The sequence below is a fragment of the Sebastes umbrosus genome, chromosome 1, assembly GCF_015220745.1.
Source record: "Sebastes umbrosus isolate fSebUmb1 chromosome 1, fSebUmb1.pri, whole genome shotgun sequence".
Classification (NCBI taxonomy): Eukaryota; Metazoa; Chordata; class Actinopteri; order Perciformes; family Sebastidae; genus Sebastes; species Sebastes umbrosus.
In genome coordinates this window covers 8,644,441-8,658,337 of record NC_051269.1, presented here as the reverse complement: position 1 = coordinate 8,658,337, position 13,897 = coordinate 8,644,441, and the positions used below count along the sequence as shown (strand labels likewise).

The 13,897-nt window shown below is 37.6% G+C and overlaps 1 protein-coding gene across 1 annotated transcript in view; it reads right to left on the bottom strand.

The window, feature by feature from the left end:
* Window positions 1–5,018, bottom strand: part of pik3c2b (phosphatidylinositol-4-phosphate 3-kinase, catalytic subunit type 2 beta) — a 41,306-nt gene extending 36,288 nt beyond the window's left edge. Inside the window, exon 1 of the mRNA XM_037774535.1 lies at window positions 4,640–5,018. The gene's annotated coding sequence lies outside the window, so the exon portion shown is untranslated. The remainder of the gene's footprint in view (window positions 1–4,639) is intronic.
* Between the last annotated feature and the right edge of the window lie 8,879 nt (window positions 5,019–13,897).

Genomic DNA, 13,897 nt, shown 5'->3' with positions numbered 1-13,897 from the left:
TTTTATTGTTCTGTTAGTGACAAAACCTGTGTGTCTCTCTGTCTGTCTGAGAATCTACTGTATATGGTGAATTCAGATGCATTAAAACACAGTGAGGTGATCTCAGAGAGACGGTCTGTCTCTCTCGTCACCCGTCTGTCTCTCTGACTTGTCTCTCCACCCTCCAGTGTCGACGTTCACTATCACAACCGATAGGAACACTTTTGATTTGTGACGACAGGTTGTACAGACCTGTACACTGCTGCCACCAACATGGTTTCTATGGTGATGTAACTGTCGTTGACTCTATGATAAGACTGCTGAATTTGTTTGATTATTGATTATAACACTGATCAATAACACTGTAAGGCTGAGAGCAGTAAATCCCTGAGCTGAGTCTATCAGGCACTTGGGTTGTAACGGTATACCGGTATCAAGGTTCATACCGAGGTATGAAAGTTGACGGTTATCATACCGTGTACATTTGCTTATCCACCGTGGGCTGAGACGATACACCTATCTCCCGATTCAATGCTATCAAAACATTTGGGTGCCAATTCGATATGTGGTGCAATTTTTAAGTGGATTGGATCAGGTCGGGTATCGGGCCGATACTCGTGCCGATACTGACTCAAATAGCTGGATCGGGTATCAGTGACAATGGATCCGATCTCCATCCATCCATTACCTGTAATGGATTATCCTATCCAGGGTCGTGGTGGGTCCCAGCTGACATTGGGTGAAGGCGGGGTACACCCTGGACAGGTCACCAGACTATCACAGGGTGGACACATAGAGACAGACAACTATTCACGCTCACATTCACACCTACGGGAAATTTACAGTCAACTATTAACCTGCATGTCTTTGGACTGTGGGAGGAAACCGGAGAACCCAGAGAAAAAAAACTGCCCTGGATCTGATCTATTCAATTCTATGTTTATATACTATATACATTATATACTGACATTTTAATTCCTGTTTAAATTTTGACCATTTTTTTTTTTCTCGATCACAATTTTGGCTTCCCAAAATTAAATGACCATGATCAACTGTGATAACGTTTAAAATGCTCCGCTGCATAAACTAACAACCAGCCACCAAGGGGCGATCCAGATGTTTTGGCTTCACTTTTGGGGAGCGGTCATGTGCGCACATCCTATGACGGCAGCAAGTGAAAAACCTTCCTGAATATTGCGGCTGCAGTCCAGATTAGAAGAGTAATATACTGTATATTACTTGTTTTTGGCAAAATGAAAATGGACTGAATTCAGGTGAAGAAGAACCTTACTTTGATGCAAAGAGGTGTTAGTTAGCACGAAAGTAGCCTAGGACAATGTGAAAGTGAAAGCAGTACTCTAACTGATTTAATTTTTGGGTAAAAAGTGTTGGTACAATTTTATTTTGCTTCGAGGAGATGCACTGTGAGTAAGGACTAGTTCATTTTAATGCAAAGTTTGGCACATCAGCAGGAATGCAGCACAGTATGGAAGTGAAAGCAGTGCTCTGTTTATTTAAATGTGAAAGTACAATAAAAAATATTTTGTCCCTAAAAACAATTAATAATCGTGATAAATAATCGTGATCTCAATATTGATCAAAATAATCGTGATTATAATTTTTGGCCATAGTCGTGCAGCCCTATACCATATACCGTGATGCTGTGATAGTTTCTGAGATGGCTATCATACTGTGAAAATCCCATACCGTTACAACCCTATCAGGCACTCCTCACTACACAACAAGAATCAGTCTGCAGACAGCTGCAACTAATTACTGATTTCATCATCGATTAAAGAGCAACTACAACTAGGTCACCGACAGAGTGCAGAGGATTTCACACTGCTCAACTTGGAGCCCAAAGCTAACTCACTGACTCCACGGTGACATTATACATGTAGTGCTGCAGCTGCTTCCAACTGGGAATATGGATCATCTTCACAACTGACTACATTTTAAAAACACTTGATCATACAATAGTTTGATTTGGTTATCATTGGAGTCTTACCACTGCCCTTCAGCAAGGCACTGGTCTCAGAACTGGAGTTGTGCTGCACTGTGGCCAAATATTTACAGATCAATATCAGAGGAGAAACAGAGATACACTAATAATAGTTTTGGTATATTATATATGGATGAACATTTACCTTTTTATAACTTTAAAGGTCCCATATTGTGCTCATTTTCAGGTTCATACTTGTATTCTGTGTTTCTACTAGAACAAGTTTACATGCTGTAATGTTCAAAAAAAACTTTATATTCCTCATACTGTCTGCCTGAATATACCTGCATTTAACCTCTGTCTGAAATGCTCCGTTTTAGTGCGTTTCAACGGAATTGCAACGGAATTGTGTTGCTAGGCAACAGCTTGGGCCCATGTTTACTTCCTGTCAGCTGATGTTACTTACATACACTGCAACCAGTAAGCAAATTGGGACACATTTAGAATGTTTATGTTTAAAACCATATAATGGTCTAAATATTGTATATTTGTGACATCACAAACGCACAATTTCTGAATACAGGCTGTGTGTATTTCTCTGTATATTGAACGTTTTGATAGTTTAACAGTATTTGTAAAGCACTTAAACCTGCTTTATAATATAAAAGATATGAAAATCTCACTTTTTACAATATGGGACCTTTAAAAATCTGTCAGTGATTTTAGTGACGTTTGTATTACCACGCCCCATGTAGTGACGTCACAGCAATGATGTTTTATGACTCGTTGAATGTTTGCCTCCATGGTTTTATCTTTACAACAAATGCATGTTATCTTAAAGTGTCCCATGACACCTGAAGTCAGCAGAAAATCCACCTGTTCTGTGGTGAGACAGGTGTATATGACGTCATAGACAATGAGAGGTCAATGCTGATTGTTAGCCTCTGTGTTGTTGCTGTTTAGCCTGTGTTGTTGCTGTTTAGCCTGTGTTTTGTTGCTGTTTAGCCTGTGTATTGTTGCTGTTTAGCCTGTGTGTTGTTCCATTTTAGCCTGTGTTGTTGCTGTTTAGCCTGTGTGTTGTTACTTTTTAGCCTCTGTATTGTTGCTGTTTAGCCTGTGTGTTGTTGCTGTTTAGCCTCTGTGTTGTTGCTGTTTAGCCTGTGTGTTGTTGCTGTTTAGCCTGTGTGTTGTTGCTGTTTAGCCTGTGTTGTTGCTGTTTAGCCTGTGTTGTTGCTGTTTAGCCTGTGTGTTGTTGCTGTTTAGCCTGTGTGTTGTTGCTGTTTAGCCTGTGTGTTGTTGCTGTTTAGCCTGTGTGTTGTTACTTTTTAGCCTCTGTATTGTTGCTGTTTAGCCTGTGTGTTGTTGCTGTTTAGCCTCTGTGTTGTTGCTGTTTAGCCTCTGTGTTGTTGCTGTTTAGTCTGTGTGTTGTTGATGTTTAGCCTGTGTGTTGTTCCATTTTAGCCTGTGTGTTGTTGCTGTTTAGCCTGTGTATTGTTGCTGTTTAACCTGTGTGTTGTTCCATTTTAGCCTATGTGTTGTTGCTGTTTAGCCTGTGTGTTGTTCCATTTTAGTCTGTGTGTTGTTGATGTTTAGCCTGTGTGTTGTTCCATTTTAGCCTGTGTGTTGTTGCTGTTTAGCCTGTGTATTGTTGCTGTTTAACCTGTGTGTTGTTCCATTTTAGCCTGTGTGTTGTTGCTGTTTAGCCTGTGTATTGTTGCTGTTTAACCTGTGTGTTGTTCCATTTTAGCCTGTGTGTTGTTGCTGTTTAGCCTGTGTGTTGTTCCATTTTAGCCTCTGTGTTGTTGCTGTTTAGTCTGTGTTGTTACTTGTTAGCCTCTGTGTTGTTGTTGTTTAGCCTGTGTATTGTTGCTGTTTAGCTTGTGTGGCTGTGATGTCTTATTTTTACTTTTTTGTTGGGAAAGTAAAAGTTTAGGAGTCAAATAGGAGACAGAAACTGTGCAGACTCGGAGAGAAACAGGTGACAAAGGTCATTAACTACAAAGTAAATATATATATGAGTGGAGATGTGTCCAAACATCTCTGTGACAGCTGCTGCTGCTGCAGCTGCCAGCAGCCTCCAGACTGACTGCTGCCTGCTGCAACGCTTCCAACCAACACACAGCCCAGTCCCATGGAGAGAGCAGCCAACCAAACTCCATTCAAAAATCTGCCACTTTAAACGTGGCCTCATTTACCGACCACCATCCACACCGGCCACATCGATAATTAAAGCAACGTTACTATATTTTACATCAGGACACATCCATTACATCAACTTGTAGTTATTTATAAACACTTTTACTTGAACATCGCTTCGACCTCTGTTCCTACCGGGGTTTTTCCACCCGCAGCCTGCCACGGAGGGCGGTGGCGAGCAGCCCGCATCACTTGGAAAAAGGATAACTAAAATATATTACAACAACCTACATTTAAGTGGATTATATATACGCCGAATTTACCTCTAGGCTATAAAGATATGGAAAATGCTCTCAGATATGTTCGAACAGACACCAAAGTCCACCAAAAAGTGGTTTTGTTTTGATTGTCCGTTATTTGAATGGACTTTGGTTTGACCTTCTTGTCTAAAGAAAGGAGTCCCACAGCCAGTGAACAGACTGCAACTTCACCTCCGTGGAGAGAAATGTGTCAGATCAGGTCGTAATCACAGCGAGGTGGGTTCACGGTAGCTAGCTTCGCCTCCAGGTGGGGAAACCTTACCTGAGTGTCGGGCTATGGGCGCCGGCAGCGGGCGGCGGTTGCCATTTTAAAGCGGTGGTTCACTTTTCTGCCACAAATCACATCGATCCTCTTCAGCTGAGGATCCGCTAGTAACTGTGTGTTATATCCACACAGAGTAAGAGGCTCCAGCCGGACGGTGATACACACATTCACACGGTAACACCGGATCCCCGGCTCCGCGGTGTCAGCCTCTGTTGACGGGTTAAACAATGCAGCCCGCGGTACGACGGTACGAGGCTCCGGCTGCTCCACAGACCCCGGTCTCTCTCTCGGTCTCTCTCCAGAGTCTCTCCCGGTGCTCGGCTGTGCGTCAGCCTCTCTCCTCCGCAGCTGCCGGACCAGCGGCGGAGCGTCACGTCACACACCAGCAACACACAGCGCTTCCGGTCAGATTTTCAAAATAAATAAATCAAAAGTGAAGCAAACTAGTTTGTAAAAAAATATTAATTTAAGGTCCACTTAACCATCCGTGAGTTGAGGTTGTATCAAGGTCTTTCATAAAACAAAATCACAAGATAAGATACGATAGGACTTTATTTATCCTGAGGGAAAGTGCTGTGCAGCAGTTTCAATACATAGCAGGAAAGAGTGCAAATACAAACATTAACAATAACAATAAGGTGCAAATACAAACATTAACAATAACAATAAGGTGCAAATACAAACATTAACAATAACAATAAGGTGCAAATACAACATTAACAATAAGATAAGGTGTAAATACAACATTAACAATAACAATAAGGTGCAAATACAAACATTAACAATAACAATAAGGTGCAAATACAACATTAACAATAAGATAAGGTGTAAATACAAACATTAACAATAACAATAAGGTGTAAATACAAACATTAACAATAACAATAAGGTGTAAATACAAACATTAACAATAACAATAAGGTGTAAATACAAACATTAACAATAACAATAAGGTGTAAATACAAACATTAACAATAACAATAAGGTGCAAATACAAACATTAACAATAACAATAAGGTGCAAATACAAACATTAACAATAACAATAAGGTGCAAATACAACATTAACAATAAGATAAGGTGTAAATACAACATTAACAATAACAATAAGGTGCAAATACAAACATTAACAATAACAATAAGGTGCAAATACAAACATTAACAATAACAATAAGGTGCAAATACAACATTAACAATAAGATAAGGTGTAAATACAACATTAACAATAACAATAAGGTGCAAATACAAACATTAACAATAAGATAAGGTACAAATACAAACATTAACAATAAGATAAGGTGCAAATACAAACATTAACAATAACAATAAGGTGCAAATACAACATTAACAATAAGATAAGGTGTAAATACAACATTAACAATAACAATAAGGTGCAAATACAAACATTAACAATAACAATAAGGTGCAAATACAAACATTAACAATAACAATAAGGTGCAAATACAACATTAACAATAAGATAAGGTGTAAATACAACATTAACAATAACAATAAGGTGCAAATACAAACATTAACAATAAGATAAGGTACAAATACAAACATTAACAATAAGATAAGGTGCAAATACAAACATTAACAATAACAATAAGGTGCAAATACAACATTAACAATAAGATAAGGTGTAAATACAACATTAACAATAACAATAAGGTGCAAATACAAACATTAACAATAACAATAAGGTGTAAATACAAACATTAACAAAAACAATAAGGTGCAAATACAAAATTAACAATAAGATAAGGTGCAAATACAAACATTAACAACAACAATAAGGTGCAAATACAAAATTAACAATAAGATAAGGTGCAAATACAAACATTAACAATTACAATAAGGTGCCAATACAAACATAACAATAAGGTGAAAATACAAAATTGATACAACAGATGCAATGCTAAAAAAACAATATGGCTCTTGCTGGGTTGCAAATAGACGTGTATGTACATATCAGATCTGAAGTATACAGTAGGTAATTAAGTGTAAGTGTGCATCATTAACAACTTTCATTAAACAAAATCACAAGATAAGATACGATAGGACTTTATTTATCCTGAGGGAAAGTGCTGTGCAGCAGTTGCAATACATAGCAGGAAATAGTGCAATTACAAACATTAACAATAACAATAAGGTGCAAATACAAACATTAACAATAAGGTGCAAATACAAAATATGTACAATAGATACAATGCCAAAAAACAGTATGGATCTTGGGTTGCAAATAGTGTATGTACATATCAGATCTGAAGTATACAGTAGGTAATTAAGTGTATGTGTGCATCATCATTGAAGGTTCATTAAACTGAATTAGACTAAAGTACAAATTAAAGTTGATACATTTAATATTTTAATTTCAAGATTGATCAGTTAAATATAAATAAAATTAAAGATGAATAAAAACAAATGGACAACACATTTCAAAATACAATAGGCTACAGTGAAAATCATGATATGTCACATCAACACCTGCAAAACTGTAAAAAGAAGAAGAAGAAGAAGAAGAAGAAGAAGAAGAAGAAGAAGAAGAAGAAGAAGAAGGAATTGATTGTTCTTGTTTTGGCAGGTGATCAGGGTCCCGTTGTCATCAACTTCCGGTCCCACTCAGACTGATTGTGTCTGACTTGATGGAGCCTCAGTCCAGAGAGGATGAGGAGAAACAGCGACACATGGTGGATCAAAGCTTCATCACAGAGAGGAGCTCTGGGCTCATTGAACATATTACTATTGTAGAAGAAGAATGGCCATTTATTGTAACATCAAACTGAGACAAAATACATAAACATAACATTTGAGGGTGTTTTTATGGTATACACTACAGTTCAAAGGCTTGCAATCAACTATCATATTGATATTTTTCTTCTTTTCTTTAATAACAACTATTTTAACAGAGGTAAAACAGTAGGCTATTGGCTATAAACATTTAAATGATTCAAACTTACATTTAGTGGATGTCCCCACAGTGTTGCATGATGGGAGAGTACTGTTGAACTTGGATGTTGAATTAGTTTTCCAGTCCAGAAAAGCGTCAGTGACCCTTGATCATTATTGAACCACAACGGGTCAACTGGGCTCTAAATATTGAGTTAGTCCCTCTGCAGTCTACTCAGGGGTTAGATTGAAGAGGTTTAAACTGGGATTTATCAGTCCAGAGTATGTTCAGATGGTATTCCAACAGTGCTAACGCTAGACTAACCTTCTATTTCTATTGTGAAGATGCAAGAACACGTTGCAGCTGTTAATTCCAGCTTGTTCTAGGCTGCATTATTGTGACCTTGACACTGAAACAGGAACCTGTTCCTGTTTAAATCTACACACATTTTGATGCTCAGCTTCCAGTTTCTTTCACCAATGACTGCTGATTTCTTCTTTTCTTATTCAACTGTTATAACAGTTGAATAAGAACAGTCTCTTTCTACCCTTTCAACTGTCAGTCTGGTTGAGCCTGGCTAAGCTTAGGCAACAAAACGACTTAGGTTTGGGGAAAGATCAACTTGGTTAGGCTTCGGCAACAAAACTACTTAGGTTTAGGAATATATCAACTTGGTTAGGCTTAGGCATCAAAACTACATAGTTAGGTTTAGGAAAAGATCGACTTGGTTAGGCTTAGGCAACAAAACTACATAGTTAGGTTTAGGAAAAGATCGTCTTGGTTAGGCTTAGGCAACAAAACTACGTAGTTAGGTTTAGGAAAAGATCGTCTTGGTTAGAAATAGGTAACAAAACTACTTAGTTAGGTTTAGGAAAAGATCGACTTGGTTAGGGTTAGGCAACAAAACTACTTAGTTAGGTTTAAGAAAAGATCGTCTTGGTTAGAAATAGGCAACAAAACTACTTAGTTAGGTTTAGGAAAAGATCGACTTGGTTAGGGTTAGGCAACAAAACTACTTAGTTAGGTTTAAGAAAAGATCGTCTTGGTTAGAAATAGGCAACAAAACTCCTTTGTTAGGTTTAGGAAAAGATCGACTTGGTTAGGCTTAGGCAACAAAACTACTTAGTTAGGTTTAGGAAAAGATGGTGGTTTGGGTTAAAATTACTCCAGAAGTGGCGTAACTTAAGTACGGAAGTCACATAACAAATAATTCAACTTTAACTTGTGGTTTCACATGGGACACAAACACTGTTCTCCTCGGCGAAACTCCTGTGTTTTTACCCACCCATCCACCCCGACCTCCTCCCTATGCAGCGTTCACCGCTATCTATACTTTCCGACTGGACTGGTAGTCCTCTCAGACATCTGACTGGACCCAATCAAGATTTGTGGCAGCAGATTACAAATGTTTCAGTCGTTGTGTACATCAGAGTTAAAGAGGGAACATGTTGAACATGAAGAGGATGACACAGTGTCTCCCCTCCAGTATAACTCCACTGTGTGTTCCGGTTGATTCACTGTGACGAGGCCGACTTCAGAATGATATGTGTGCAGAGTTTGTTTTGATGAACCTGCAGGATCTATGACATCACAGCTAGTATGAGAGCCGATCAGGGTCCTGTACTGTATTGAACCTGAAGCCTCCAGGTCACACACACTGAGAATTCAAGATTCAATACTTTCCATTTCAACATAGCTGACAGGAATCTGAACCTCACATCAAGTATTCTAACCAGCTTAGGTTTTAAATGTATTAATTGTATTGTATTATTTTATTGTTTATTGCAACTTCCTGTCGCCTCACTTTATATTTGTCTCAATACACATTATAGTTACTGTAGGTGTATTTAGTACATGCTATATTTTACATACAGCAGATGTTATTGGTATTCTAGTTTTTTAAAGTTGTTGTGACACACTGTGACAAGATAGATATATAGATAGATAGATAGATAGATAGATAGAAACATAGATAGATAGATAGATAGATAGATAGATAGATAAATAGTGATCAAATAAAACAACTTTGCTCCTGATATTGCAGATATTAAATCTAAAATCTGAATAGTGTTCATACCTGAAGAGTCTCCTGGATAATAAAGCAACAAACCAGCAGGATTATTGTCCTTTATTGTTTTCATGTCAACAAACACATTTCTGCTGCAGCTTCTACTTTTATTCAGCTGTGAATCTGAACATGTTAATCAGAATAATCATCGCTTTAAAAGCCACAAAAAGAAAAATACAATAAGTCAGAAATACAAATAAAAATAAGTCTGTTTTAGATTTTAATCTTCATTTATACAGTTAAAGTCTAAAGTGCTCTATAATCAAGAGATGGAAAATGATTTCAATGATTGTACAATTCACTATCAACAATAAAACCCTGTCCAAATGTAAGGCTTCAGTTACGCTTCAATGTGACCTATGAGAGGACGTCACGGTGACACAATGTCTTTAATAAAAAATTAAAAACAAAAAAAAATTTATAAAACACTTTTTCACATGTTATCGTGCAGCTGAAGTCATTATTTGTGTACCGTAATTATCTCATAATTACAACAAGAGATCTAATTATAAGATGTTTTCTTGTAATCCTTAGATTAAATGTAATCATGTCACAATTACAAGTAAAATGTCTTGAGGTATGGATTTTGTAACTGTAATTTATATCAGAATTAAATGTAATTAGCATCTCATAATTACAAGAAAAAAAGTTCTGTATCTTGTAATAACGTGATACGAAAGTCGTAAGTATGAGATCTTTTCATGTAATTACAACTTCCGTAAATCTGAAAGGGCGGGTCCATTCTTATTTTTCTTTCTATCATTCTGTAGCTTCCCAGTTGTGTTTCTTATGTATTCAAATCCAAACATTTGAATTCTGGTCGAACTATGTATGTTTTAGTGTCAAAATGCTATTTTCCCTTCAAGCCCGTCTAAAAACTTTTCCCCACGTGACCTGATGTAGGGTTCTGCATGATGACGCCAACATGTACAGTATAAATACATCCTTATAGTCAGTGTATTAATGTTACACACAGTAACTTAGATGGCGGTCGACGTGCTCCCAGTTTGGAGAAGACAGGAGTACCGACAGGAAGCTAAGCAACGTACTGCTGTGGATGCCATGTTAGTTCAGATCAGAAAATCACAAAATAACACAAACAAACTAACCGTTCGATGCAGCGTTAGACCAGCAACTCCCGTGTTCTGAGAGGTAAAATTACTGTTTTTGTGAATGGAGTCTGGTGGCTTTGGAGACAGCGATATAACGGCTTCACTTCCCTGTCAGAAAGGACTGCCTTATGGCGAGGTAAAGCGGTGAAAATATTCAAAATACAGCGTACACTTAAACTGATATTGATTTTTTTAGGTGTCTAAAGTCCGTTTTTCTGCTGCTCCGTCCACAGCCCTTCCTGACGGGGAACTGAAGCTGTTATATCGCTCTCTTCAAAGCCACCAGATTACATTCACAAAAACGGTAATTTTACCTTACGGAACGCGGGAATATACGTACTTAAAGGGACTGTTTGTTACTTCTTACACGTATAAATCAATCCGGGTCTCAATCAATCCACTGCGTTTTGCTGATGGCTGAGTGGGCCGTCCATTTGAAAACACCGGAAAAGAACGCAGATGGACCCGCCCCTTTGAGTAAAATTTATCATGTTGTAATTACAAGAAAAAATATCTCGTAATTATGAGATATTTTCTCACAATTCTGACTTCTGTACATAATAATTATATGTAATTAACATCTCGTAATTACAAGACAAACTCCTGACGTGAATCTCGTCAGTATAAGATATTTTCTCGCCATTATAAGCGCTGTACTGGATATCATAATTATGAACGTGATTAGAACAGGATACAACGGACAAATGATATAAAACATAAGTTTCCTTTCATACATCATAGTGCAGCTCAATTTTGACATATTCATGACCGATGTATTCATCCTGAAGAATCTCTCACATCCACAGACACACAGATGAGGTTTAGGCACAAGTACAGTTTGTTGTAACAGATGTTTTCTTTGTCATTAAAGGGTTTGACACGCGGGAGGCGATCATGTCCAAGTCCAGCCTCCATTATCTCCGAGCACATTTCAAATCGTGCCTCATTCCTGACCATTCAAATGAAGCAGCATTTTTTAATACATTCTCGTAATTACACGATAGAAGAATTACTGTAATTAGAAAACACGAGATCAGTCATAATGTAAATGTTATTTCTTTTCTTTGGTGAATGCGGCGCACATCTGTCCAGAAACATAAAATAACCAACCTAGATACGACATACCAATCGTATAATTGTGAGACCTTTGACTTTTCATCTGGTGATCAAGAACGGAATACGAATCTCATAATTATGATATAAATTCTACAGATTAATTCTGTACGTCATATTATTATATTGTAAAATATATATAGCTGTTCATAATTGTAGAATATGGATGTTGTAATAATGATAAATATTTCATAATTACTGCTTCCATATCATATCATTATGACTAAGCAATTTGTATTACAAGACAGAAAAAAAAAAAGATACAAATCACATAATGATCTTTTCTTGTAATTTTGACTTCTATATCCTATAAGTATTATTATTTAGTATTTAATTAAACTAATGTTTCTTGTAATTCTGATATATAATAATACCTTTTTTCATAATTACAACCTCCATGTCTGATAATCATGAGTTAGCATCTCGTATTGATGAGATCATTTTTCGTCAAGTATCTACGCATGTGATAATTATTCATAATAAGAAGAGCTGATAATTACACGTAATTTTCCATAACTACATGTATCTTGTAAGGATGAAATGCCAAGTCACAAGAAAATGTTTGAAATCATTATTTCTTTTCTTTTATGAAAATAATCTGGTCCATAAATTCGATAATGTCAGTTACTCTAACCAATAATAACAGTCTTTTTATTTTTAATTACTTCCATGATTAAATCATTTTTTTTTTAGCATTGCGTATTAATTATAGCTTGGCATGTCGTAATTGAAAAAAAAAACTTCTGATATGGATCCTGTAATTCTAAGATCTGTCTGCATTTCATAATCACAAGACAACATTTACGTAATTTCGCACGTAATTAGCATTTTGAAGTTATTACAAGAAAAAAGCCTCAATCTCTAATTATACAAGACGTGAATCTCGTATTAATTAAAACTTTTCTTGAAATTAGACATAATTATCATCTCATAATAACAAGAAAATCTTGTATCCTAGAATTTCGAGATAGGAATCTTGTAATTATGACTTCTGTATATCATAATTATGACTTAACATGTTACGATTGCAAAAAAATATTTCATCATTTTGAGATATTTTCTCGTAACTATAAGAAAATGTTTCCCGTTTTTTTTTCTTTGTTGAAAGCAACATGTTTCTGTAACCCGTCAGGAAACAGTAACGGATAAATCAAATCTTAGTAGAAAGTTGTCGTTCGGTTCCCCGACTGTTCCGGCAGCAGTCGTCCACCAGACGTGACGAGTCAGGTAATCCATCCCATAATGAACCGCGTGTGAAACACTCCTTTCATTGAGGCTTTAACTGTCTCAGGTGTGTTTACTCTCATCAGCTGCTGCTTGCTCCTCTTGAGTCTCCTGAGAGACATCACAGCTGTTCTGTCCAGCATCTGCACAGTGTGTTCCCAGAGTGTCCTTAGTGTGTCCCAAAGTGCCCTCAGTGTGTCCTCAAAATGTCCCCAGAGTGTCTTCAGTGTGTCCCAGAGTGTCCTCAGTGTGTCCGCAGAGTGTCCACAGCGTGTTTTCAGTGTGTCCTCAAAGTGTCCTCAGAGTGTGTGTATCCCCAGAGTGTCCTCAGTGTGTATATGTCTTCAGAGTGTCATCATAGTATCCTTGCAGTGTTTGTGTCCTCAGCGTGTCCTCAGTATGTTTGTGTCCTCAGATTGTCCTCAGTGTGTGCCGAGAGTGTCCTCAGTATGTTTGTGTCCCCAGATTGTCCTCAGTCTGTCCCGAGAGTGTCCTCAGTATGTTTGTGTCCTCAGATTGTCCTCAGTGTGTCCCGAGAGTGTCCTCAGTATGTTTGTGTCCTCAGATTGTCCTCAGTGTGTGCCGAGAGTGTCCTCAGTATGTTTGTGTCCCCAGATTGTCCTCAGTCTGTCCCAAGAGTGTCCTCAGAGTGTCTTCAGAGTGTCCTCAGTGTGTTTGCGTCCTCAGAGTGTCCTCAGTATGTTTGTGTCCTCAGATTGTCCTCAGTATGTTGGTGTCCTCAGACTGTCCTCAGTATGTCTGTGTCCTCAGATTGCGCTCAATGTGTCCCGAGAGTGTCCTCAGTATGTTTGTGTCCTCAGATTGTCTTCAGTCTGTCCCAAGAGTGTC